At 48.3% G+C, this 26303-nt stretch overlaps 2 pseudogenes; one reads left to right on the forward strand and one right to left on the reverse strand.

The window, feature by feature from the left end:
• Positions 1-4896: 4896 nt before the first annotated feature.
• LOC106145541 (Ig heavy chain V region 1B43 pseudogene) lies at positions 4897-5909 on the reverse strand (annotated as a pseudogene).
• A 735-nt stretch (positions 5910-6644) lies between these two features.
• On the forward strand, positions 6645-9220 carry LOC101970156 (disintegrin and metalloproteinase domain-containing protein 21-like; annotated as a pseudogene).
• Positions 9221-26303: the final 17083 nt, after the last annotated feature.

Below are 26303 nucleotides of genomic sequence, written 5' to 3' on the forward strand. Positions count from 1 at the left end.
GCAGCTACTCTGATCCTCATTGTCTTCCTCTTTTCCTACCCATTCTAGCCCACCCTTCTCCTTATCTGGTCCAAATAGTTTACTTGGTGGCTGCAAAACTAGGCTGTGACTGTTGTACTTATTGATTTCCCTTTGAGAGACACCCAAGTTGATTACCTGGGTGCAAACAGTCTTCCCTGCTCTCTCTGTAAAAGCATTCCTACTGACTGCTGGTCAGAGTCAATTCCTATGTCATAATACTCCTTTTTTGTCTACTTGGAATGGAGAAGGTGAATTAACTGGATGGCAGCTACACCTTATTGTTTAATGGGATGTTATCTGTGTTCCCTGTGAAAACAGGGTATGAGTCATTGAATCTGCATAGGCAGATTCATCTGTTAAGCATGCATTTACTGAGGCCTCTAAAATACTTTCCACTTCCTGCTTCTCAGGTCCACACAGCCCTGGAATAAGATTGTAATGCAATTGTAATCTGTTCCTAATGAAAGAGAACTATTTCTAATCTCCCTATCTAATAGAGATTGAAAAGAATGCATTTATCAGATCAGAACAGCAATCAATACACCTGAGGCAATTCCAGTCCTTCTATCTGGCAAAGCAGTTGCAAAGAGAACCAGTGTTAAGTGAGTTTGTGCAAGTCTCTGGTCATCCTCCAAGATCCATGTGGCTTTTCTGGAGATGAATTACATGAAAGTGTAATGGGGATCTGCCATTCCCTTTGGGATATGATACTGTTTTTAATTTCCTGACATGACTGGGGTGGGTAAGGGCAGCTTCAGAGGCTTCTACTTGGTTTTCCCACTATGATATCAACCCCATATCAAGTTATGAATTCAAGGTCAGGGAAAGTGACTACTAGGTGAGTGCCTACAGTGCCTACTGTGAGCCAGACTTGAGCCCCATAAGCCTCCTCTCTAATGGGAGAGGGAATGATGTTGCTTTGGATCCCTGGATTTCAATGTCAACTTGTTTCTGTGTACAAGTGTTATCAAAATATCCAGAATTTCCCCCTTTTTATGTGTACAGTTCCCTGAGTAAATGGTCATAGATCTATTAGGAAGGGATTGAGGTAACTAGGGACCATGGTGGTACAGGGTCCACCCTCTTAGAGAACTTGTCTTTCTTTCAGTCAGGGGATTCCAGGCTGGAACACCAGCTTAAATCCAGAAATTGGGCTAGAGATAGTGACTTCTCACTGGGATGTTTCTAATCTCTTGGTCACTTTTTTTGAGCAATGCTAGAGATCAAACCCAGGACTTCTTGCTTATGCTAGACAAGTGCTTCACTAATTGAGCTACAACCCCAGTTGATGATCCATCCTTGATCTGTTTGGTTTGTATAGATTGAATGTTACCTTTATTAGTTTGCCCTAGGAATCCTATATTCTATTCACCAACTCTGGAGTATGATAGCTGTGACTTCCTTTTTTTCTGTTGGCTAAGGGCAACTACCTGAACCTTTTTCAGGGACCTTCCATCCCCATTACTATCAATGTGTCAGTAGAGCTGTGTAATAACATCTACTTCCATCAAGTGGCTTTACAGAGGATGACCACTATTGAAATTCTCAATGATGTTGATTCCTCTCTCATCAGGCCATTCCTTGCTACTTTGATAAACAGTGTTTCCTGGCCTCTCTTGTGAATCTAAGTCATCTGGGGGCATTATCTCATCTTTTTTTTTAAGAGAGAGTGAGAGAGGGGAGAGAGAGAGATAGAGAGGGAATTTTAAAATTTATTTTTTAGTTTTTGGCGGACACAACATCTTTGTTTGTATGTGGTGCTGAGGATCGAACCGGGGCCGCATGCATGCCAGGCGAGCGTGCTACCGCTTGAGCCACATCCCCAGCCCGCATTTTCTCATCTTATTTAGTGTATCTGCTCTGAAACACTTACTTCTCTGAGCCTTTCAATCACTTCTTCCACTGTTTTCCATGGCAGTTCTGACATTTTCACTTCATGGTTTCCTCCATATTTCCAAGATCTGTCTTAGATGTTATCTTAGCACTGTCTTGTGTGATATTAAATCTTCTGTCACAAACAGTGTTCTAGTTCTTGCTGGCATATTCTAGAAAGAATCTGAAGTTTATTGGGGGCATTTTTTTAGAAGACCTAGAACATCTTCAATTGGGTTATGTTATGATTTAATTCAAGATATTAGTCTGATGGCCAAGATGAGAGGTAGGAATAAATCCTGAGAGGACATATTATTTATCTATCACTGTGTAACAAATTCCACTGTCATATATTTAAAAAAATCAATTAAATAAACCTTAAAAATACTTGGAAAAATACAACAAAGGAGGTGAAAAATCTGTATAATGAAATCAGTGAATACCACAGGGGGACATTGTGGAACTTTTATATGGGAAGATCTACCATGTTCTTGAACAGTCAGAATTAATTATATCAAATGGCCAAACTGACCCAAGTGTCACAGAGATACCACAAAATCTCCAACAAATACCAAAAACATTCCTAAGAGAAAAAAGAGTCCTAATATTTGTGTGGAGAAAAACAAACACAACATCCAAAGCAATCCTAAGTAGGAAGAGCAACATGGAGATATGATAACATCAGACCTCAAATTATTTGAGAGAGCAGCTAGGGTTGTGGCTTGGCGGTAGAGCACTTGTGTAGCACATGCAAGGCCCTTGGTTTGACCTTCAGCACCACATAAAAATAAATAAGTAAGGGTATTTTGTCCAACTACAGCTAAAAAATATAAAATAAAAAGTTATTTGACAGAGGTACTGCATCAAATCCAGCATGGAGCTGGCATCAAAGCAGACATGAGAACAATGGGACAGAGTAGAAGACACAGAGACAAACCAACATAAGTGCAGTTACATGGCACTTGAAAATGTTTCCAAAATCATGTTGGAGAAATGACAGCCTAATCAATAGAAAGAGCTGGGAAACTGAAGATCAATATGTGAAAGATTATAAAAGGCCACTGTCTCCCACCCTACAAAACCCAACTCAAAGTTTGCCACAATTAAACTGGACACTCTGCAAGAGCTAGAATCAAATATTGCACCAACGCTCCTCTGTACTGACACAGGCACCGACTTCCTCAACCAGGTTACCAAAGTGCAAGAAACAAAACCAGGAATCAGTAAGTAGGACAGTATCAGATTAAAACCTTCAGCACAGCAATGGAATTCAGTCACAGTGTGAGGAGAGAACCTTCATAATGGAAAATCATTGTCACCTGCTTCCCAGACAGGGAACTAATATACAGTATATGTGAACAACCCAAAGCACTTTATGATGAGATAAATATAACCCAAAAAATAAATGGCAAAGAACGAATCAAACTTCCCAAAATAGAAAATAATAGTAGCCAACAAATATAGGAAATCATACTAAAAATTCTTAGCAATCAGAAAATGCAAATTGAGACTACAATAAGATTTATCTCACACCAATTAGATAGTCATCATCAAGAACACAAATAATAACGTGTTGGCAAAGATGTAGGAAGAGATACAGGGAAGTGTGGTTGGTGAGACTTCAACTTAGTGTAGCCATTCTAGAAAGTCAGAATGCACATTTCTTGAAAGACCAGGAATACAGCCACAATATGACCCAGCTCTCCTACTTTTTGGTATTTATCAATGAGAAGGAAATTCGGCAGTCCACAGCTATACAGCACCTCAATGTCTGTACCAGGGCTTCTCACAACAGCTCTACTACAGAGCGTTCCCAGATGCCCATCAAAGATGACTGGATAAAGGGAGTTGGTTTCTGTGCAGAACAGGGTTTCACCCAGCCATAGGGAAGAGGGAAAATAGGGCATTTTTTTGGTCAATGGAAGGAACTGGAGAATATCATGTTCATTTAAATTAACCAGATTCACAGTGTGAAATTTCAAGTGTTTACTCTGAAATACAAATTCCAGACAAAACAGAGAAAAAAGGGCTGGGAGGAATCCCACAAAGATTGAAGAGGGAGGAGGGAGGAGAGAAAGGGGATCAATGGAGAGAAAAGAGGGACAGAGTTGGGAGGGGAGGTGGAAGGAAATTGACCAACCACCTGTGCCCCTGTGTGAGGACACCACAGTGGATTTCCCCTTATGTGCTCTAAGAAGCACTAATATAAACCAATCACTAAAAGATGTGTTAAGAAAAGGAAGAGGAGAAGGGTAAGGAGGGAGGGGTAAAGAGGAGAGGAGGGAAAGGGAATTGTTAGGTTGCTGAAAAAAGTAAATTATGTCCCATGATTTTTATTATGGCAAATTGAAATGTGATACTATTTATAATTTTGGTGTGGTAATAAATCTTGAGTGAAATTTTAAAAATCCAAATTGTTTCTTTTATATAAGTCACAGATCAGTACATAAAATATGTACGTAGAGCTCCCTTGGGAAGCTGGTTCATGAGAGGCCCCAGATGCAGGCTCCAGCCCCACCCCCTCTGCACCTGCTCTATCAATAATGAGTGAATGAAGACAATGTGCATTATACCAATAATGCTGCTCTCTTCAGCCATTAGGAAGAATGAAGGTGTGGCAAATGGATGGGGCTGGAGAACATTAGCGCAAGGGACATAGGAAAGCTCAGAGTATTGAGATTAAGTGTTTCCTCTCACATGTGGAAGATATAACAAATAAGAAAAATAAAGGCAGCAGGAATCCCAAGATAATAGAACAGATCAGTGAAAGAGGAAGGTGACCAAGATGAGGGAGGAGGGACAGAGAAAGGGGGAACCACGTGTGAACTGTGTAGATGTGAAGGGCCAGTTTTATATAAAATACAGTGTACATATAGACACATAGTACATACAGTGTTGATTAAAGAAAAGTCTAAAGAAATGGAGGAAAGATAAGTAGGGCAAAGCAACTGGGGAACAGAGGAAAAGAATGAGGAGGCACAGTGAATGAAAGAGACTTTAAAGTCAATGACTGTGCATGACAGGGTCACAGTGAATAACAAGCATATCTATGATGTCCTATTTTTAAAGGAAAAATAGAGTTAAAAAATAATCATTTTCAAAGCCATCAAAGTTAAGTATAGGCCACAAATACAGAGGTGCCGCAGTCCGGCAATAGCACAATAACCAGGGGTGACAAACAACTTGTGTACATTGATACAGAAGGAGTAGGAGCCATTTATTGTAGTTCAGGAGGGGTATATATACATTCCACACAGCTTATCTTAATTAACATAAACTAGATACAGCAGTCAACCAATAAGTAATCTCCACACTTAATGGCTAGCTGGCATTACTTCACAAACCACTCCCTCTGGCAAAATGCCAGGCGCCATCCTGACTTGTTTACAAATTATAACACAGAGGCACCCCTGGGAAGTGAGCACATGAGAGGACCCAGACATAGAAAACCACCCCAAACCTCCTCTGCACCTGCTCCTGGGCTGACCTGAGCTCCTGTGTGCTGAGCGCCCCCTGCTGGCCCTGGGAAACCTGCAGGAGGTTTGTGTCTGGGTTCACACTGAGGTCCCCTCACTGTGTCTCTGGCACAGTAATAGGTGGCCATGTCCTGAATGGTCAGGGAGCTCAGCTGCAGGGAGAACTGGTTCTTGAACGTGTCTCTGGAGATGGACACTAGGCTCTTGAGACATTGGTTGTATTTAGTATCACCATCATACCATATGTACCCTATCCACTCCAGCCCCTTCCCTGGGGCTTGACAGATACAGTTCCAGCCATAACCACTGGTGATGGAGTAACCAGAGACAGCACAGGTGAGGGACAGGATCTGGGAGGGCTTCACCAGGCCAGGACCTGACTCCTGCAGCTGTACCTGGCACAGGACCCCTGAGGACAAGGACAGTCACACCCTGTCAGTCACCTGCAGTTACAACCTCCCCATGGACCCAGGTCTGACACTGGGGACACTCACCTTGTGGAGCTGTGAAGAGGCACAGGACAAGATCCAGAAGCCTCATCTTCTAGACCACACCTGCCTTCCCAGAGACCTCAGCCCTGTCTGAGCAGAGAGCTGGGAGCTCCCAAAGTGCAGAGGACATTTGAACACAGAGAAGGAGGAGGAATTTGCATGTGGGTGAGGCTCTTCTTATATCTGCAGAGCTGAGGTAAGTCTGCCCATGTCCTCTGTGGTCCTGAGATGTGTCCCTGTCTTGAGCCCAAGTGGAGCTTTACCTGTGAGAGGAGAGCAGGTGGTTTCAGGGGTTCTGGAAGGCTGTCTGAGCCCAGCCCTGCCTCCTCCAAGCCCTTCCTCCCTGCACCTGGGAGGCTCTCAGAGTGACATGAACATGCCCAGCATGCAAGAGGCCCAGGTTCACCTCCTAGCCCTGAAGGAGAAGCCCTCAGTGATGACTGAACAGAGCCCAGGGCTGAGGATGGGGTTCCCCACATCCAGGAGAAGAGCCCCCCCTTTGTTCTCAGGACTAGTTCTACTCTGTCATCTGAGATTTGGGGGCTACAGCCTGAGCAGGAGAGGAGGGAGCAGGGTCTCAGGAGGAAAGGGGCTTCCTGCTGTGTGCCTACTGTCCTATTTGATGGATATACACAAACATTACAAGGATATATATATACACCCTCTGTCCTGCTTGTCCTCCTGATTGTCCAGCCAATGCCTGTGGACAGCAGTGGGTGGGAATCTGTCCTGAACTCTTCGCCTCACCTGTCCTGCCCTCTGGTCTCCACCAGGAGAAGACAGGATGAAGGTGCTGGGCCAGGTGAGAGTCCTGGGAGCAGAGGCAGCTATCAGCTTCAGCCTGAGGCTGAGAGCCCCTGAGTGCTCCCAGAGCAGCAGAATGAGGCTGACAGCAGACAGGACGGCATGCAGGGCAGGCTGTGTAGGGGAAAAGGCCCAGGTCCCCTTCACTGTGCAGCATCACTGCAGTGAGACCTGCCTTGCCCACAGCCCAGCATTTGGAGAGAACAGTGGACACTGTCTTTAGTGAGGTGGGGTCACTGAGATGGCAGGTGTAGTTGCTGACCTCCTGATGAGGTTTAGGAATTGATCTCCTGCCTAACTGAGTGAGCATAGCACACTAATAAGACATGTGGGCTCTTCTCTTTTTTCCAGGACATATTTCCTACAGCCTGTGTTTCAGGGGCCAGAGACATATCATCCATCTTTGGAGAAAACATCTTCTGTGGCCCAGACACATGGTTTTGGCTACTCAGGATGACCAAGGAACCCTGCAGATGGATTACCCCTACTTCCCTGAAGACTGTTACTTCCTCAGCTACCTGGAGGACATTTCTCTGTCCATGGTCACTGTTGAGACGTGCTCTGGGGGTATGGAAGGTGTCATGATTTTGGATGACCTCACGTATGAAATCTCACCCCTCAGGGATTCAAACAGGTTTGAACACATCGTTTCACAGTTGATGGCTGATAAAAACACCATGGGACCAATGTACAGTCTGGACCACAAGGACGTCCCAAGCCCCCTGAACCCTGGAGTGGACTACAGTTCAGAGCCTCAAATTTCATGATGTATAGTGGCCATGAAGCTGCCCTGAAGGGGATCGTGCAGTGTTCCCGCTCCATGTATGGCAGATACGAAAATGTCAGCAAGTGTTCTGAGTTCCTAATATACATGTTTAACATAGTGAACACCCTTATGAGGGGTATTGAGTTCAGGTTCTATATTTCTATGGTGGTTGTATATTCCGAGAGTGATCCTGTTTCATTTCCTAGTGGTGAATGGTATCCATCAGGGATGGATATACACAAACATTACAAGGATATATTCTACTGGCCATTTAGACCTGCCTCCTGCACACTAGTACTTAAAGACAAACCACATGAATCTGCATTTGAACCAGTTCCAATAAAGGATCCATCACCTTTGTCGCTGCACTATACAGGCCTGCGATATTTTTAGCTATCATTGCTGCCAACCATCAGGGGAGAATGATTGGAGTGCTGTATGATGGAAGCAACTGTTTTTGCCAGAGAAGGGACGTATTATGTTCAGGTGGCCTGGGGTAACAGATGCATTCAGTAATTGTTCCTTCACACATATACAGCATATAGTTAGTAATCCTTCACTTAATAGTGCTATTACCGCTCTGAGCGGGTTCTTCATAATAGCAGCATAACAATGAGCTGCTGTGGGAATTACATAGTGAAAGGCAAGGAACAGTGTGACTGTGGGCCCCTGAAGGAGTGTTACACCAGTGGCTGTTGCAACACTGAGTGTACATTTACAGAGAGAAGCTTTTGTGATAGAGGAGCCTGCTATGCCAACTGCACCCACAGCCCCATGATGACACTTTGCAGAACTGTCCAAAATGTGTGTGATCTCACAGAGCACTGCTCAGGAAGTTACAGCAACTGCCCTGAAGATACTTACCTGCAAGATGGAACTCCATGCAGTCAAGACAACTACTGTTACAATGGCAACTGTACCGACCGCTCCATGCACTGCAAGGAGATCTTTGGTGAATCTGCTATGAACGCTGAGGATGCTTGTTACTCTATAAACTTGGTAATGCACTGATTTGGACACTGTGGGAGATCAGAGCATGAGTTGGCGTACACTCCCTGTACAGAAGCTGACAAGATGTGCAGAAGCCTGCAGTGTAATAACGTCACCCGCCTCCCCATATTACAGGAGCATGTTTCGTTCCACCAGTCTTACATCGACGGGGCCTACTGCTTTGGACTGGATGAACACCGTTCATCAGGGACAACTGATGCTGGAAAAGCGAGGACATATACCCCGTGTGGCAGCGGGAAGATGTGCATTGGCAGTTCATGTAACACATCAATAAATGCACTGGATTATGACTGTCTCCCTGAAAAGTGCAGTTATAAAGGGGTCTGCAACAATCACAGGCACTGTCACTGTCAAGTAGGCTGGGAGCCTCCTAATTGTGACAAATTAGGTCATGGTGGGAGTGTGGAGAGTGGGCAGCTTCCAAAGAGAGTGCAGATGGTAGACCGGAACCCAGAACTGATCATCTACTTGAGACTGCTGTATGGCCGTTTCTATGTCTTCATTGCAGCACTGCTCATTGCATATGCATTGAATGCAAAGACCATCAAGACTGTCAAAGAGGAAGAAGCAGCAGCAGGAGGAGAAAAAGAAGCAGGAGGAGAAGAAGCTTAATAACAGACAGCCAGCCAGCCTCCTGACCTCTGTGGAATACAGAGCACCCAAAGTGACATCCATGAAGAAGAGGCAGAGAGAGAGACACACAGTCCTCCTCCTCCTGGCACAAGTTGACCTTGAGAGATCACTGATCAGCACTCTGAAATAAACATTTCCACACCACACGTGAGTGTCTTCCACATCTTTGGGTGCTGGTTAGGTCTCCAAGCTGAGCCTGAGCCTCTGGCTGCAGGAGACCTGAGGCTGCAGGCCCTGGGCCCAGTGGGAGTTGTCATGCGCATGGTATTTCAACACTTCCTCTCTTTCTCAGGGTGCTGAGAAAGAGAATCTCTAGGTGACCTCTCCTCTAAACCCAAAGGGAGCTCAGGGAATTGAGGCCTGCCTCCAGCCGAAGCAGCCTGTTCCATAGTGGCAGTGGGGGAGGGCTAGGGGATGAGGGAGCCAGGGAAGTAGCCTCCAATCCCCACCAGGCCCAAGCTGAGTGCAGATTGCCCTTGGAGTAAGATGGAGCTCTGGGTGGACACTGCCTTCCACAGAAATCAACCAGCAAGGCCAGTGGAGAGGAGCAGCAAGCCTCTGGCTCTCAAGAGGAACTGTCCAAACCTCACTCCTCCTCTCCATGCTGTGTCCACATCCCCTTGAACTCAGGGTGGAGGTAACCGAGAGCCTCGGAGCAGCAGGGCCAGGTTTCTGGGAGAGCAGGCTGGTGTGGTGGGCATCCGAAGCTCTCTGTGTCAGCACCCTTTAAATAAAGAGAGAAAGTGAAAATGCACAGCGCAGAATCTCCCCTGCAAGGTAGGTGCCGATCCCTGCCCAACTCACAGACTTCAGAAATGATGCCTCTGCACCTCCCAGGGAAGACGAGTTCCAGGCCCCGGTGAAGGGCACCTTTCAAACCACCCTGCTCCCTCGGGTGTTGGTGAAGGACTTCCTCCTTTCTCCAACATATCTGGATGCGGTGCCCTGAGCTTCCTCCCAAGCACACCCCTCCCTGCCCAGCTCTGTGCCTCTCCCTGTACACATGATGGTGTCATTAGTGAAGATAAAGGGGAAGGTTGAGCGGAGCTCAGCTGTCAAATGCCCACTGGCTGCCTGTCCTCGGGCTGTGGTGTTTGGGCCTGGGAGCTCAAGCTGCTTCGTGCTTCCTCATCTCCCCTCCGTTATCCTCAAAGCAGTCCTGAGCAAGGCCAGGACGTGCTCCCTGTGGGGGCTGAGTCCCCTCTCTCCAGGTCACTGCCTAGCTGCACCCTGGAGACTGCCCCGGGCACATAGCAGGTACCACCTGTGGTCATGGCCTCCGCCACTGTGTCCCTCCTCCCTCACCTTGCACACACAGGGCCATGAGGAGACAGGGAGGAACAGGGAAGGCAGCTATGGGGTTTGGTTGAAGAGATGGCAGGTAGTTTGGGCTTAACAACTGAATCCTGGGTGAACGTCACGGCAGTGCCTGCTTTATCCAAAGTGGGTCTAGCAGCCACATACTGAAGTCAGGGCAACCAGGCTGAGATGAACAGCCGATCCAGGTCCCAGGTGGAGTGTCAAAGACACACTTCCATCATCCCAGGGCATTGCCCATCAGAGGCCTGCCCTGTGCATGGGGTTGTGCCCCAGCACCTGTGGCTCTGTTCTGTGTTCTTGTGCCTCGGGAGATTCTGGAGCCCTGAGGAGGACAGCTGAGGCCACCCAGCAGTGAACCACCATCTGCTGCACTTGGCCTGACCTCCTGTTGCTGCAGCTGTTCTCAGCTCCACTCCTGAAGTCCCAGCAGGTACTATTTCAGCGAGGTCACCATCCCAGGTGATTTCATTTCTCTCCTACAGTTTGACAGACTGAGACCTGTTGGCAGTGGCTCTGCTTCCCTGGCCTGTTCCCCTCAGCTCTCTCCTTGGGGGGGGGGGTCGATCATGGCTTCCTGCACCCTGGCATGATGGGGCTTCATCACTGAAGAACAGGAGGCCCTCAATGTGGAGCTCCTTGTGAGGTGTTGCTCCTGTGGGGGGGAATTCTTGCACACCAGCCCCCGAGGCCAGGATGGAATCCCAGACCCTTGCTGCCTGCAGGGCCTGAGCTTGATCCAGGCTGGCTCCAGGGCCTGTGACCTATCTCCTTGTCTCATCTCTTTAAGCTCGGGGCACAGTCTTCTAGGGACCTGTGTCTGTGTTCTCATCCCTTGGGAGGCCATGAGTCCACTTCATCTAATTTGGACCCCAAGGTGAGGAACTCATGTTAGGACCTTCCTTTCCCCAAACACACATGTGTAAGTTGGTGTGCAGGGTCTCCCTTGGGCAACCGTGTGCATGGATGCTTTTCCTCAGATGCTGCAGCAAGAGCAGAGTTCATCCAGCCTGATGGAGGCACAGCAGTCATCAGCTGCGCCTGAGCAGCAAAGCCCAGCATTGGAAACAGCCATGGAAGGGTGACACACGGGGGCTGGGAGGGGTCCTCTGAGGAGGTTGTGCAGTGGGCAGTGTTAACTCCCCACCAGGCCTTCTTCTGCTCTGGGCACAATTAGCTATCCCCAGATCCCCTTTTGCATTTTTTTGGGGAAAGTAGCAGACATTAAGATGCATCAGGACAGCCAGGACTTGGGTGCATTCTTGCAAACCTGGAGATGCTTGTCTAGTGTCTCTGTTGCTTGCTGGACTGCTGCCTGGCCTCTGCCCTGTGGGGCAGAAGGGTGTGCTGAGTCAAAAGGGCCATGTCCTCCACCCCTGTATCCCCACGCCTGCCTCCTGAGCTCTGCATTACACATTCTGAGAGGTGCAGACAATTTGCCTGCCCAGAGAGCTTCATCAGCAAAGCCAGTCTGGAACTCCGTGGCTTTCCTTCTCCCTGACCTCCCTGACATTGTTGCTTCATTCCAGTATTTTCTCCACTTCACACCAGGCTTTGCTCTTCTCAGAAATAGAAAAAGAAAGAAACAACTTTGCATAAAAATGATAAGGGGCACAGAACAGGCTATGTAGTGCAGACAGCCCAACTTTCCAGACTTGGACCCTTTTTTAATAGTAAATGTCATCACACATTCAGTGTTTCAGGTACCTGCAGCTCCAGCAAGCCCACAAAGAGAGCTCAGGCCCAGTGAATCCTACAGAAGAATCTCTCTCCATCTGTCAGGGCCACCTACTTTGACCAGCCAGATCTTCAGAGATGACATGGGGAGCGTGGAAGTAGCCTCCAGTCTTCCATCCAGTTCCAACAAGAAACCAGGAACTTACCCAGGGATTTTGTCACATGACCTCATTCAGCAACACACACACAGAGTCTGTTTCTGCCCAGGTGATTTGGATTAATAAATCCAGCAGAGCCCTCCTCCCACTGTTACGGGCCAGGCTATATGGACAGTGACCAAACTCCATTTTACCCTGAGGATCCATGTCATGTAAGAGATTCTTCTCCCATGGGAACACCTCCCTGTGTCCCCATCTACAGTGGCTAAGCACAGCATGTTTGGTGACATAAAATGGCAATTCTTATACAATGTAAAATTGTTCTCTCTTTGGTTTCCATTTTTCTTGGACAAGAGACCCTGTTGGAGTTTAATTGTCTAGACATTGGTAACCATTCTTTAACTTGTGCTAAACTAGGGATGTTTTGGCCCACTCCCCCTTCTGCTTATAATTTTAGATCTCATGATGTTTGCTTATGGTTTTGAATCATAGCAGCAGCTACTTATGATTCATGTGGTTTTGAACTATAAAGGTGTCCTCTAACCCCAGGAGTAGGGCGAAGGGTGTAGACTGGCAGCCCTTCCTTGGCCTGCCAAATCGCATGCAGACCCCCAGGTGGCCAACAAAGTTTCTGTCTCCTGCTTTAAGATCGACTCGGTGATTTATTGCAATCTCACCATAACACTGGGCAGTCTTCTCACTCCTGGTCCTTCTGCAGGGTCTCTGGTTCTTCTAGAAGCAGCTGTAATGACTTTGAGAGTCCGATTGTCAAGGGGCGGAGGCCAAATCTGTCCTGCTGGGGGACAGGGACCCCACTGCTGCCAGGAGAGCAGATCCCAAGAGCCAAGGCAGGGCGCTCTCAGTACTGGGCCTAGGACTAGTTGCTGAGAGGGCAGGGAGAGTGAGCCTGGATAAGGTGTTCACTGACTGACTCGAAAGACAGAAATGGGTGAGTCTGCCACTCTGGACTGTGTGGGATCCCAGGGAGGGGCCGTTTAGACAGAGTCCACCTTGCCGCCATCTTGGTGGTGGATGTTTTCAGTTTGTTGCTGAAGGCAGGGATGGTTCAAGGCAGAGCTGATCCTGCCTGAGAGCTTCCATCCTGGCTGGAGTCCAGGGAAGGTGGGTGATGGCACAGACCCCACTCTGGGCAGGAGGCAGGACCCCTTGCACCCCTGTACTGGGATTCCCCAACCTTGCACTTCCTGCAGCCCAGCTGGGCCTAAGTGTTGGGGACCTTGTGCCCCTCCCCCTCTGGGTGATGACAGTCCTGGCCTACAGGTGTGTGGGAGAGAGTGTGAAGGGCACAGGCCATGACAAGGTCCACTCGCAACACCAGAGGCATGCCCCTCTCCAGCTCAGTCCAGTTCCCACCCTGGGGTGGACACAGTCCTTTGGGAATGGTTTTAGGTGGCAGAGGCCTTTCAGGGGCCTTGGAGCTATTGCACCTGAGGGGTCTTGAAAATCTTTGGGGGTAGAAGGACCCTAGAGGACTGTGGAGCTGCATAGGGCCAGAGGCGAGGGCATGGGGTGCTCTTTGCTCATTTCATTTTGAGTTACTTGTGGTGAACCAGAGGTCCTGTGTGTGGTAGGTAAGTCATCCAGTACCAGGCTATACACCCAGCCCTTTTTACTTTATATTGGCACAGGCTCTCGCTGAGTTTCCCAGGCTGACCTTGAACTTGGGATCCTCTTGCCTCAGCCTCCCAGCAGCTGGGATGGTGCCTCTGTGCCCAGCAAAGGCATGGTCTGTCAGGACTGTCAGCCCTGGGGTCTGAAAGGCCCATCTGAGGAGATTGGAGACACAAGCACCCTCATGTAGACCCTTGGGTCCCAATAACCTCAAGATAACAAGCAGGTCAGGGGTCAGACTGAAGGCACAAATGAGAAGCCATCTGACATGGATGAGGTTTCCTCTGTCTTCAGAGATGTGAGGTGCAGTTTGGAGAACAGTTGCACGTCCTCAAAGGCCTAGACTTGCTCTTACAGTTCGGGGTGCAGACCCCCTGTACGGCACTGAGGTCACCAGGGGCACAGTCTGCTCAGTGCACTCACAGTGAGGAGACCCAACATACCTCCCTGCCCTACTGGGCAGCAGCCCATGGGCCCCTCTGCTGCCCTGGGGCTCCTGAAGGCTGGGTGCCTCCAGTCCGTCCACCCAGCAGTAAGAGGCCACCAGTACCTTGGTGTGGGTCCCCAATGAAAGTCCGCCTGGTATTTGGAGAGTGTGAGGCTGGGGTCTGCCTGACAGCAGTACAACTCCAGGCTTAACACAGCTCACAAACCAGACTTCAGATGCCTTATTCCTCACTCGCTAAACACTGGAAAGCTTTTTAGGCTTTTACTCCATCTTTTTGTAACCCTTCTATTGAGATGTTATTGTCACAAAGAATTCACGCGTCCTGAAAAGACCTTGGGAGGTGGCTTGTCAAGGCTCCAGCATCGCAGATTGTACCCACATGACCTGAGTGGCCCTTGACCCTCTGGGACCACTGCTGCATGCACAGCAGTCATGACGGAAGCAGGGCTTCGTGGCCTGTGGCTGACAGCATCAGCACAAGAAGCAGCCACTCTGTCACACTTGTCTCCTGACCTTGGGGAAGATGAGATCTGCTCTTTCAACCACAATTTCAGTTTAAATGCAGTGTCCGTTCTCTGTGTGTATGACCGTCTGGCTGTCTCAATGTGGGTTGCGATTTTAATATCCAGAAAAGCCTCCATCAACATGGGGTGGGGGTGGACATTCAGTCTCTGGGGTCACATGCCTCCCTTGGCTGATGGCAATCCACCTCAGATAAGACGTGGAGTTCTGGAAAATGTCCCTTACTATCTCTACCTGCCAAAGAGGATAATGGAGGAGCCCTGTCCTGAGATCATATAATAGAGTGACCTCATCTGTGTCTTCTTCCTGGGAAGATGTTCTAACTGGACACACCAAGAGGCCAGGGGAAGCTTAGGAGAGCAGGTACGGTAAACAGAAGGGGCCTTCCCATGGACGGCAGGAAGCTGGACACTCCCAGGAATATGCATGGGGACTCATTTGGGAAAGTGGCCCAGAGCAGGAGTGTGGGGTGGAGCAGCCCCTAGAGCTGGGGTGTCCTGGGGAGCCAGTGCTGTGCTCCTCAGGGTGGCAGAGCTGTCCTTCTGTGCTTAGTAGGTGCCTGCCATCAGGTGTGGACGTGGAGTCCCTCTGCAGGCTCACATGCTGGAGGCTTGATCTGCAGAAGTGTTTGCAAGTGGGCTCTGAGGAGGTGACTGGAAGACGAGGTCTCGGAATCACTGAGTCAGTCCTTTAGTAGCTGGGTAGACACAGGGAGATGGTGGAAACCACAGCACTGGGCATAGGTGGACAAAGTAGGTGTGTGGGGTGAGCTGGAGGGGAATTTCCTGCCTTTGGCCTGTTTCTCTCTGTGCCTCCCAGCTGCTGTGAGTGGAGCAGCCTTTCACCTGGATGTTCTGCTATAAGATGGGCCAGAACAATGGAGCCAGCCCAACACGCACTGGAACCCTCGACAGGGTGGTTATCTTTGAGGAGTTCTGCTCCCCACAGGTTGAAGTCTGAATGTTAGAGAAGCACAGGGAGGCAAGCATGTGAAGCAGGGCTTGTTTAGAAAGGGGTGACCTAGACTTCTCCTGTGGGGGAGAAGGGGCTTTAGCTGGTGTCCTGGTATCCCGAGAAGTGAGGTGTTCTGCCCTTATTATATGTCCTAGGATTTCTTTGTTCTCTGCCTTTCCCCCGTATCTCTCTCCTTCCTGTGGATCAGGCCCAGAAGTGCTGGGTGGGAGGGCCAACAGGTGGGAACCAGGTGGGCTGAAGGGGAAGGGCAGGTGGTGCAGCCCAGGACATATTAATTAACAACCCTAGAGCTCCCTGGAGGGAGGGCAATTTTGGGGGCAGTTCCCCATTATGGTCATTAGGGTGGAGGAAGGGCTCTGAAGGAATTCACATTTCAGTCCATCAGGGGACAGTCTTCAACTTCCTGCACTCTCTGGGAAGATCGGCCTCCTGGACCCGACCTGACTTGATTACCCACCTATACCGTCTGCCTGTCGAATTCCGGCTTCACCAGGAGCCACAGGAACCTTTCCTCCTTCAAGTTGTCCTCAGGTACTTGTCACAGAGATGGAAAGCGTGACCCTGGATGAGAGGCCTCAAGTCTGCAGATGGAAGGAGCTCCACCCACAGTGAAGCAGGCCGTGAGAGGGGCCTGGGGATTCCCTGGCTCAACCAGCACAGCTCCTGAGGAGATAGGTTCCTCCGGGACCTGCCACGCTGTCCTACTCAGACCGTGATCTTTCTAGAGCCCAAGGAAATGGGGGAACCTCACTTGGCAGGACCTCTAGTGGGGACATGGGTGTCATGTGAACGTGACAAGGAAGAGATGAGTCTCCCTCTTGCAGATTGGACCCTCCACACCACTGGGTGACTGTCCTGAGGGGGAAAAATTGTGATGTATGCAGTCCAGGGGAGAAATAAAGGATGTCCACGCACTTCTCCTCCTTTCAATGCTTTATTCACTCAGATTACTCAACACAATTTTACTCCTTAATGCTGGGCACTGTGTAGACATTATCAATTCACAGCGAACAATTCTAGATCAATTCCACTCACTGCAAAACACACTGAATCATGACAGGCTAATGACGGACATTCCCTCTGCATGCTAAGTTCAAAAGTCTTAAGCCTTAGGAGCAAGGGTGATCTTTCCATCTTCTGAGGATTTCTTCAGTTTCTTTCTTTAGTGCTCTATATATTTCATTGTTACAGGTCTTTCACCTCTTTTATTAGATTGGTTCCCAAGGAATTCGTTGTTTTGTTGTTGTTGCTTTTGAGGCTGTTGTGAATGGGATAGTTTTCCTCACTTTTCGTTTTGCTGATTCAACTTTTGTGTGTAGGACAAAATCAATTTATGGATGTTAAGTTTGTATCCTGCTACTGTTCTAAATTCAGGTATGTGTTCTAGATGTTTTCTAATGTTTTTTTTGGGGGAGGGTCTTCTATACATAGGATTGTGTTGTCATCTAACAGAGATGGTTTGAGCTCTTCATTTCCTATTCACATCCCTTTAAAGTCTTTTTTTTTTAATGCAATAACTAGAAAGAGCTTCAAGGACTATGTGGAGTAGAAGTGGTGAAAGGGGGCTTCCTAGTATTTTTCTAGGTTTTAGAGGGAATGCTTTCAGTTTTTCTCCATGATGTTGGCCTGGGTTTTTCTACATAGCTTTTACAATATTGACGTATGTTTCTTCTTTCCCTAGTTTTTCCTGATTCTCAACACAGGTAACACTACAAACTTTCTTCTTAGAACTGCTTCCTAGTGAACCCAGAAATTTTGATACGTTACATCAGTATCCTCAGGTACTGAAGTGGCACCCCCTTTCTCCACAGAAAAGCCCTCTTCACCATGGCTGATTTGGGGACTGTCAACAAAAAAGTCTCTGCGAAAGAGTTCAATGCAGATAAACTTCCTATTTTCGTGTCACCCTGTTTACTTGGCCACTGGCTGAGAAGATACCAACACTCCAGGTGCTGGACACCCCCTTAGTAGTTTTTCACAATTGTATCCAGTACAGTACTTTGTAGAAATGTGCAAACAAGGCCTCTGGCCTTGAGATGGGCTTCACAGAAATGTCCACATTTTTAAGATAAGTTACAAATGGGCTCCATGGTAACAGCTGGCAGGGGAGAAAAGAAAGGGGAAAAGAAGCTCTCCCCTTCTGAGGTGAGGTCCTTGAAGGGTTAACTTGCCCAGAACAGTGGAGGAAAAACCTACTTTTATGTGAACTTCTGCAGACTGTGAACCTCTGAGCCCCTCCCCTTACACGCTGGGTATAAAACTCTGCAACTCCCTGAACTCGGGGTTCAGGGGATTGATTGATTCCAGCAAAAGCTGTGCCCTCTGAACCTGGGTGCAGCCAAATAAAACTGTTTCCTGCTCTCTTTGGTGCCTTGCCTTGTTTGCCCCTACAACAGTAACTCTAAGTGTTTTTCAATTTCAGCCCTCATGTCTTTTGGTCTGCATTCATCATTTAATAGCACATCATTTAGTCTCTGTGTTAAAGATGTTTCCATTTTTTATCTTATCATTTATTTTTAATTTTCTTCTATAATGATCTGAATAACACAAGATATTATCACTATTTTTTGTTGTTTGGTAAGAATTGCTTTGTGGCATGAGATATGGTCTATTTAGAAAAAGGATCCATGTGCTGCTGAGAAGAAAGTGTATTCAGTCATTCATGAATGAAATATTGTATATGTTTGTTAAATTTTAATTATATATCTTTATTTCTAAAGAGTCTTTAGTTTTTGTTTAGAAGATGCATCTAGTGGTAAGAAGCTGTTAAAGCTACCCAGTATTCATCTTTTTTGATGAATCCATCTTTTTTTTTTTTTTTTGCCCTATTCAAAGATGCAGTCTGTGGGGTGGCCATTTAGTTGAGAACTAAAGATAGTAATATTTTGTCACCCATGACAAATTCTTTGTTAAAGACTCTCCTGGTTTCCAGACTTGGTGGCCATCTTGCATAATTCTTTCTTCTGGGAAGAATAACAAAATGTATTCATGCTGTAGTAAAAATATGTGGATTCCTTCACGCATCACACCTGTCCCCAGAGAGCATCCTTCATGGTTCCTGGGAGTGACTTGTGGCTGTAGCTTCCTGCTGGTGAGGAACCACAGCTCCTGCTTCAGCACTGTATGGCACTGAAACACTTTGCCCACTTTCTAACGCTGTCCAGTGGACCTCATCAGGTCACCACCTCACACATTCTGCAGGTTGGTGCGTCCATCTCCCTTGCACTCCTGCACAAACCCTCTGCTTCCTTTCCCTCTGTCCCTGGACATGAATGATTCCTGGCCACGTTGGTGGAAATGAGGGCACCTCCTCTTCCTCCTGATTACAGACAATGACGTTGTTTACATCTCCTACTCAGTGCAAGTGCCCAGTTAGGTCTGTGCACCACGAGAGCCTTGTCATGCTGCTCTGAGCTCTGTGTAAGGATGGCAGGGACATGGGGACAGGTGGAAGTCCAATAGGCACATAAAGCTCAGGTTTCTGGGGAGGAAATTGGACAATTTAGAGTAGTGTTGCCATGGAGACAGTTTCCACAAACCAGAAAAAGCAGAGAATTAAGGTTGTGGTGGGAAATTCCCACGGGGAGAGTGTGTGCTGTTCCAGAACTACAAAAACTCCAAAATTCCTCCACTTCCCTACAATGAGTCATTGCCCTCAGAGTTTGGGGCCAGGTATCAAGGCTGAGGGACCCCTGAGGGCACACTCCTCTCTACCCTCCTCTCATTCCCCCTTCAGCAATCACAGCCTGCATGGGGGCTTGGCCAGCCTCAGTCCACGTGCCCTGGGCCAGCTTGCCTGGTCATGGAGGGTGCTGTGCTAGGTAGTCTAACAAGACACAGACGTCTTTCCCATGGGCTTTGAGAGCACAGGGCTTGTGTCATGTTCAAGGCCTTTAAATACAAAACAATAAGAGCAAGACCATTTCTGGTTTCCTCTAACAAACTCCCTAGTTTTCCCATGACTTTATAGAAACTAAATTTATATTGACAGTAGTTTCACTGAAGTCAAATTAAAGGAACATTGAGAAAACAGGGAAACTCTTACCGAGATGGGTGGTCTGCTTCTTTTCTGTACCAGAGTCTCCCTGGATGGAACAAGTGAGTTCTGTAAGACGATCTCCCAAAGCCCATGTGGCTGAAAACAGATCCTTGTCCAGTAAGTGAGACTGTTTTCTTCCTGAGAGATTGAGGGGAGAGGCAGGGATCACTTTCTTCTGTGCAGAAGGAGGGAAATCCATGGCAGGGAGGACCAGGACTCTGGCACAGAGGTCAGTGGGGGCGGACATTCATGGAGCAGTCTGCGGCTTCCAGGGATTGGCCTCATGCTGCAGCCAGAAGGACACGGCTGAGCAAGACCTGCACACTGTCTCCCAGAGCTCACAGCCCAAGGGGGTGTTCTGCAAGTCACCCTGAAGCCCAGGTCGTGGCAGTGACTGCAGGAAAGTTTGAGCAGAGCAAGTTTCCTTCCACAACCAGGCCACATTTTTCCTGGTCACTTGCCCTTTTGAAAACTGTCCTTTCAGGGGACACCAGGAGGGTCTGGGCAGTGGTGACTAAGAAATCCTTTCTGCCTTACCCAGGGGCCTGCAGTGGCCAAGGCTCACCACACCTGCCTCCAGCTAAGTGCCTGTGCCCTGTGACCCCAGACAAGAGCCTGCACTCTCTGGGTGAGGACAGGGAAAGGGAGACGTGAAGAATGAATATGAGTTGGTTTAAAAAGACAATTTGTTCAGTTCTGAGTCTGGTATGGGCAGGTCTGCAGGTGGAGGAAGGAAGACTTGAAACCTGTTGCATTTAAGGGTTACAGAGCTTGGATGCTCTTGGCTTCCTTCCAGCCTCCAGAGACCGTCCTGATGAGAATCCAGGAGTCTGCTGTTTGTCTGGTGGGAGAAGACCAACCAGGTTACCCTGAACTTCTCAGACCTGACGCAGAGACTAGGGCAGAGGCACTTCTGCCCCCATGTTTGAAGCTCTGCCTCTGTTCCTGTGAGAATGAGCTCCTGTTTCCTCGGAACTGTGCTATTGTGGAGCACTGTCACAGGGCTAGTGTTGCTCCCAGGGGACTCCTCTCTAGAGAGGAGACTTCGAACCATGAGCACCAGCACAGACTGCCTGTGCACCTGCCCCTTGTTCTGGCCCTGCACTCAGTTTCCCCTGAGTTTCCCCTACAGTTCCTGAGCTCCCTGTCCTTGTCCTGGGCTCCCCCTGCTGGTGCTATGACCCCTGCTGTCCCTGAGCTCTCTTCTGGTCTTGATGCCCCTAATGTTCCTGAGTCTCCTGCTTCTCCTGAGCATCTGGTGGTCCTAATCTCCACTTGCTGGTCCTCTGCTCCCCCTGCTGGTCCAGAGCTTTCTGCTGGTCTTGATGCCCCTACTGTCCCTAAGCCACCTGCAGGTCCTGAGCTCTCTCTGCTGGTGTTGATCTTCCCCTGCTGGACTTGAGCTCCCTCTGCTGATCTTGGGCACCCTGCAGGTCCTGAGCCTCCTGATGGTCTCAGTGCCCCCATGGATCCTGAGCTCCCCCTGCTGGTCCTGAGCTCCCTCGGCAGGCCTTGAGCACCTGCTGGAACTGAGATCCTGCAGGACCTGATCTCCCTGTGGGAAGTGACCTCCTTGCTGGAACATTGTGTCTTGACCACACACATCCCCAGGTGTCTCCCAGTGAGGCTGAACATGCCCTCAGCTTTTAGACAGTGAAGCTGATGAAAGATCACTTTGGGTGTGTCTCTGGTGATCCTGACCCTTGATTCAAGGATGGGGCTATAGTATGTGATGCTACCACCAATGATCCAACCCACCCACTGCAGGGCCTGGCCATGTTCAAGTGGCCATGATCACTGCATTAGGAGGCAGACCCTCCCCAGCATGGACAAGTTATGGGAGTCCCTGCTGGCTGTGGCTTGGAGGAGTTGGTAAATTCCTGATGTATTGACATGGATGGGGCCATGTGTCCTAGTCTGGCCCTCCACTTGAGTTTGGAAGCAAGGTAGGTCCTGTTCACTTCCTGGGAAGTTCTAGAAATAGTAATGTCAAATTGGTTCAGGAGGATTGATTAGGAGGGAGACTATGGCCACAGGGAAAGGATTTGACTGACACTAATGGCCCCTGGGGTCTGGAGTCTCCTAGACTGTGTCCTGATTGCCCTGGTGAGGGCTTCCACAGCAGAGAGTAGGCTGGGCACAGTGGTAGCTGCTTCCTGGGCCAGAGCTCAGCTTCTGCAGGATGGGGGGACTTCTGTGTCACCCACTCAGAGCTGCAGGCGCAGAGGTCCTCACACTTGCTCTCCTGGGAAGACAAGGACCTGGGTGTTTCACTTGTCTGAAAAACCAGCCTCTACCTCAGAGCAAAGCCTGTCCAAGGAAGGGGGCATGACCCTTGTCCTTGGGAAAAACCCACAGAGCACTCCTAGGCACTTACTCACCCTGCTGAGTTCTTTATCTACAAATAACAGGAGAGATCTGCTGTGCCAGGTGTCCCTGACTCAGTCAGGCTAGGTGGGGACCCATAGCAACTCCCCAGCAGCCACCAATCAGCATGAAACAGGGAAATACCTGGGATGCCAGATGACCCTCCCAGTAGTTTATGGTGGTTGATAATGTGTTGGGAAACCATGTAGTTCATACTCCTCTCAGTTCAAAGGAATCCCCCTCTCATAGTAACCAATCAACCCTACCCAAATTGTTCCCACCAGTGAATTTGCTAATCATGTTTTAGAGTTGTTATTTGATTTTCCCCTGGTGTGTGGTGATTTGCTAAGAGATGATATGATGTATGTGGGGTCCCTGCCTTCCCCAAAGAGTGTATAAAACTGCTGCAAACCCAGGGTGCGGAGCCTCTCAGCATCACCAGTTGCTGTGTGCATGAGGAGAACTGAGCTAACTCACAATAAACACCTCTTTGATGCTTACATCAATCTGGTTTTCTGGTGGTCTTTTGGGGGTCCTGAGTTCGATCATAACACAACCCTGGGCTAGCTCATGTACAGAGAGTCTCAAGGACAGCCCTTTAGGGAATCCCACTGAAGACCCTCCCCTTAGTTGATGGAAAAGACTCTTCTGAGCTTCCTCAGGGTCTCACCCTGGGGACCCCAGAGCCATCACTTCAGCCTCAATAATGATGCTCTGTGTTCCTATGTAAATGCACCTGTGTCAAAATGCACATCCCTGGACTATGTTCAGTAGGAGTGGTGAGAGGGGCCATCTATGTCTTATTCCTATATCTGAGGAAATGTTTTAGCTTTTCCATTCAGTATGATCTTGGCCTTGGGATTGGAATGTATTGCCTTTGCAACAAGATTTCCTCTCACTGTAGGCAAAAGGGCAATTTCCAAAAACACAAGTGGTAATAAATTCTGGTGAGAATTTGGGGGATTACACTCATTAATTGTTGTTAGAACTGCTAATTAGCACAAGGGTGACAGTGGCCACCTTACACGTGAGTAGAACCCTTGCTGCTCTGACACTGCACTCATGTTAAAATGGACACATTTCCTTCTTTTCCTCTCTCCCTGCTCCTTCCCAATCTCCCCATCCTTAATCTCAGGGGAAACAGGATTACCTCTCTTCCCCATCCTAGGCAGAGAGCTATCTGTCCTTGAGCACACACCCACCACAGAAAGAAGAACTCCAGACTTTGGGGATGGCACCAAAGACCACAGAAAGGACTCTCTCCCAAGTGAACAGGTGAATCACAACTTCAACAGAGAAGCGGTGGAATGTGGCCTTAAAGGCACCTCTTTAACAGCCCCCTGCTCCTGCTGATGGGCACTATTGGCATCAGATCAATATTGGCCTCAGTCACCATTTCAGGTCAGGAGTCATTTTATCAAAACTTCCAAAGTCTGGATTCTTAGGCAGTGCTGCTTAACTTTCCCTAAGAAGATGTGCCTGCTGAATGCTCACCCCACATCAGCTTAAATTCCTAATGTTACCGCTGTTGACTGGTGACCGGTCCTTGCTGAAGTATAACACCAGAGAAGCACACCGAGGCAAGTTTAGAGTTGAAATTTGAAGCTTTATTAAAGGACAGCAGAAAAGACTTCTCCTAGACAAAGAAGGGGACCCAAGAGGTGGAACCATAGAAGGGCAAGATCTTCCCCCTTTTATGGCTAAGGGATTCTTTCAGCTTTCCAGCATTCCTGTTCCATGCCTGTCCTTGATTCTGTTACCTTGCAGTGATAAAATGCAGGTGGGAGGGCCCAAAAGGTGAGGGGCAGATGGGTTTAGGAGTAACCTGGGCAGGAAGGGCTTTTGGATTAGTATCTCCATGTTGGCTGAGAGCTGCTTCATTATCATTTCCTTGGGATGGGCTCCCAGCCTTGGGGACTTTTTCAATCCCCCTTTTCCTGGACTCTATTCTCAATATGGCCTTTAATCTTGATTTTACTTGATATTAGACGAGATTTATCTGACTACACTAACTACCTATCTTTAAATCAGGCTTCATTAAGTACCCTAAGACCCCCTACCCCAACTTAAACTCCTAAGTACCCTAAGATTCCCCACACCCCAGCTTAATCTCCTAAGTACCCTAAGATCACCACCATTTCAGCTTAAAGTCCTAAGTACCATGATATCACCCTACCCCAACTTAAACTCCTAAGTACCCTGAGATCACCCCCACCACAACTTAAACTCCTAAGTACCCTAAGTATCTCAGGAGATTCCTCTTGAGGGCTGTAAGGCTGCTCTCTATGTGCCACAGGCTGCTGCTCTCCTGGAGGGACAGCTTGTTGCTATGCCTTCTGTTACTGACAACAAATCTCTTGTGTGACCTTCTGGTGTGTGGCTTAGTCCTTGGACTTTGTGTGGACTCTAAAGGTGTCCTTTCAGGTACAATCACACCTTTTGGACAAGAGTGACCTGTTTTTTTTCTTTTCTGAAAAGCAATAAACCCTCTTTCTCCTTTTTCTCAAATCCATGTCCCCTTATTGGATTGGCATCTGGGACAAGGACTGGACTTTCAGCAGCACTTTGGAGAGAACGTCACCATGCCTTGTGCCCAGATCCTGGATATGGAGCTCCAGGACTTGCTGCCCAGCTGGATTTCAGTCTTGCATTGGCCCCAGCCCTTCCTTCTGTGCCCCTATTTTTCTGAATGGAGATGTTTACTCTGAACCTTTATATAGTGGATTCTTGTAAATTGCTTTGATCTTTAGAGCTCACAATACTAGTTTGCCCTGAGGCTCAGAGGAGACTTTGGACCTGAACCTTGGGGCAGGGCTTGAACTATTGAGACTATGGGGAATCTTGGAAATGGACTAAATGTATTTGGAATTGTGAGGTAGTCATGAGCTTCTTGGGGCCAAGGGTGGTGTGTTATGGTTTGGATGTGAGGTGTCCCCCAAAAGCCCCTGTATGACTGCAACAAGGGTTAGAGTGGAAATGATTGGGTCAAAGAACTTAACCCATCAGTGAATTAATCCCCTGTAAGGAATTAACTGGGAGGTGACTGAAGATGGGCAGGTGAGGCTGGAGGAGGTGGGGCATGGGGGTTAGCCTTGGGGTATATATTTGTATCTGGTGAGGGTCTCTCTCTGCTTCCTGATCATCATGTGAGCAGCTCCCCTCCTTCACAGTCTTCCACCATGATGTTCATCCTCACCTTGATATCTGAGGGATGGAGCCTGCTGTCCATGGACTGAGACCTCTGACACTGTGAGTCATCAAATCAGCCTTTCCTCCTCTAAGATGTTCTGGTCAGACCTTTCAGTCACAGCAGCGAAAAAGCTGACTAAGGCACCACCACATGACCAGGTATTCCAGTTTTGTTACAGTCCTAAGGATGTAAACTCAGCATTCTGTAGTGACAAGCCACACAAATGTTTATAGCAGAAACTCACAGCACCCAAGGGATGGACCCAGTCTAGATGCCTGTCACCAAATGGATGGATAAAGAAAATGTGGGGTATGTTCAGAGTGGGGTTTTACCCACCATAAAGAGGAATTAAATGAGAGTGTTTCTGGTAAATTAATGAAATTGCAGAACATCAGGGGAAGTGAAATAAGTCAGGCCCAGAGAGTCAAGGGCTGAGGCTTTCTCTCAGAAGTGGAAGATACAGTAAAATAAGGGGACAGAGTGACATAAAAATAGAGTGGATAGTAGAGCAGGGGAGGAAGGGAATGGAGGGTGAAGGAGGAGGGAGAGAAAGGGGGAAGGTGGAGGGAAATTGACCAAATGCCCCATTTGCAGATATGAACACATCAGAGTAAATTCCATGTAAATACCTTTCACTAAAGTAAAGAAAAAGAGTAAACTAATAGAAGAGAGGCCCCAGAGGCAGGATGCCGCACTTGCCCTTGCTCTGCTCCTGCTCCTGGTTGACCTGGGCTCCCTGTGTACTGAGCGCCCTCTGCTGGCGGATTGTGTCTGGGCTCACACTGAGGTCCCCTCACTGTGTCTCTAGCAGAGTAATAGGTGGCTGTGTCCTCAGCTCTCAGACTGCTCATTTGCAGGTTCATTGTGTTCTTGGAGTTGTCTCTGGAGATGGTGAATCGGACCT

This window comes from Ictidomys tridecemlineatus, chromosome 3 (genome assembly GCF_052094955.1).
Source record: "Ictidomys tridecemlineatus isolate mIctTri1 chromosome 3, mIctTri1.hap1, whole genome shotgun sequence".
Taxonomy (NCBI): domain Eukaryota; kingdom Metazoa; phylum Chordata; class Mammalia; order Rodentia; family Sciuridae; genus Ictidomys; species Ictidomys tridecemlineatus.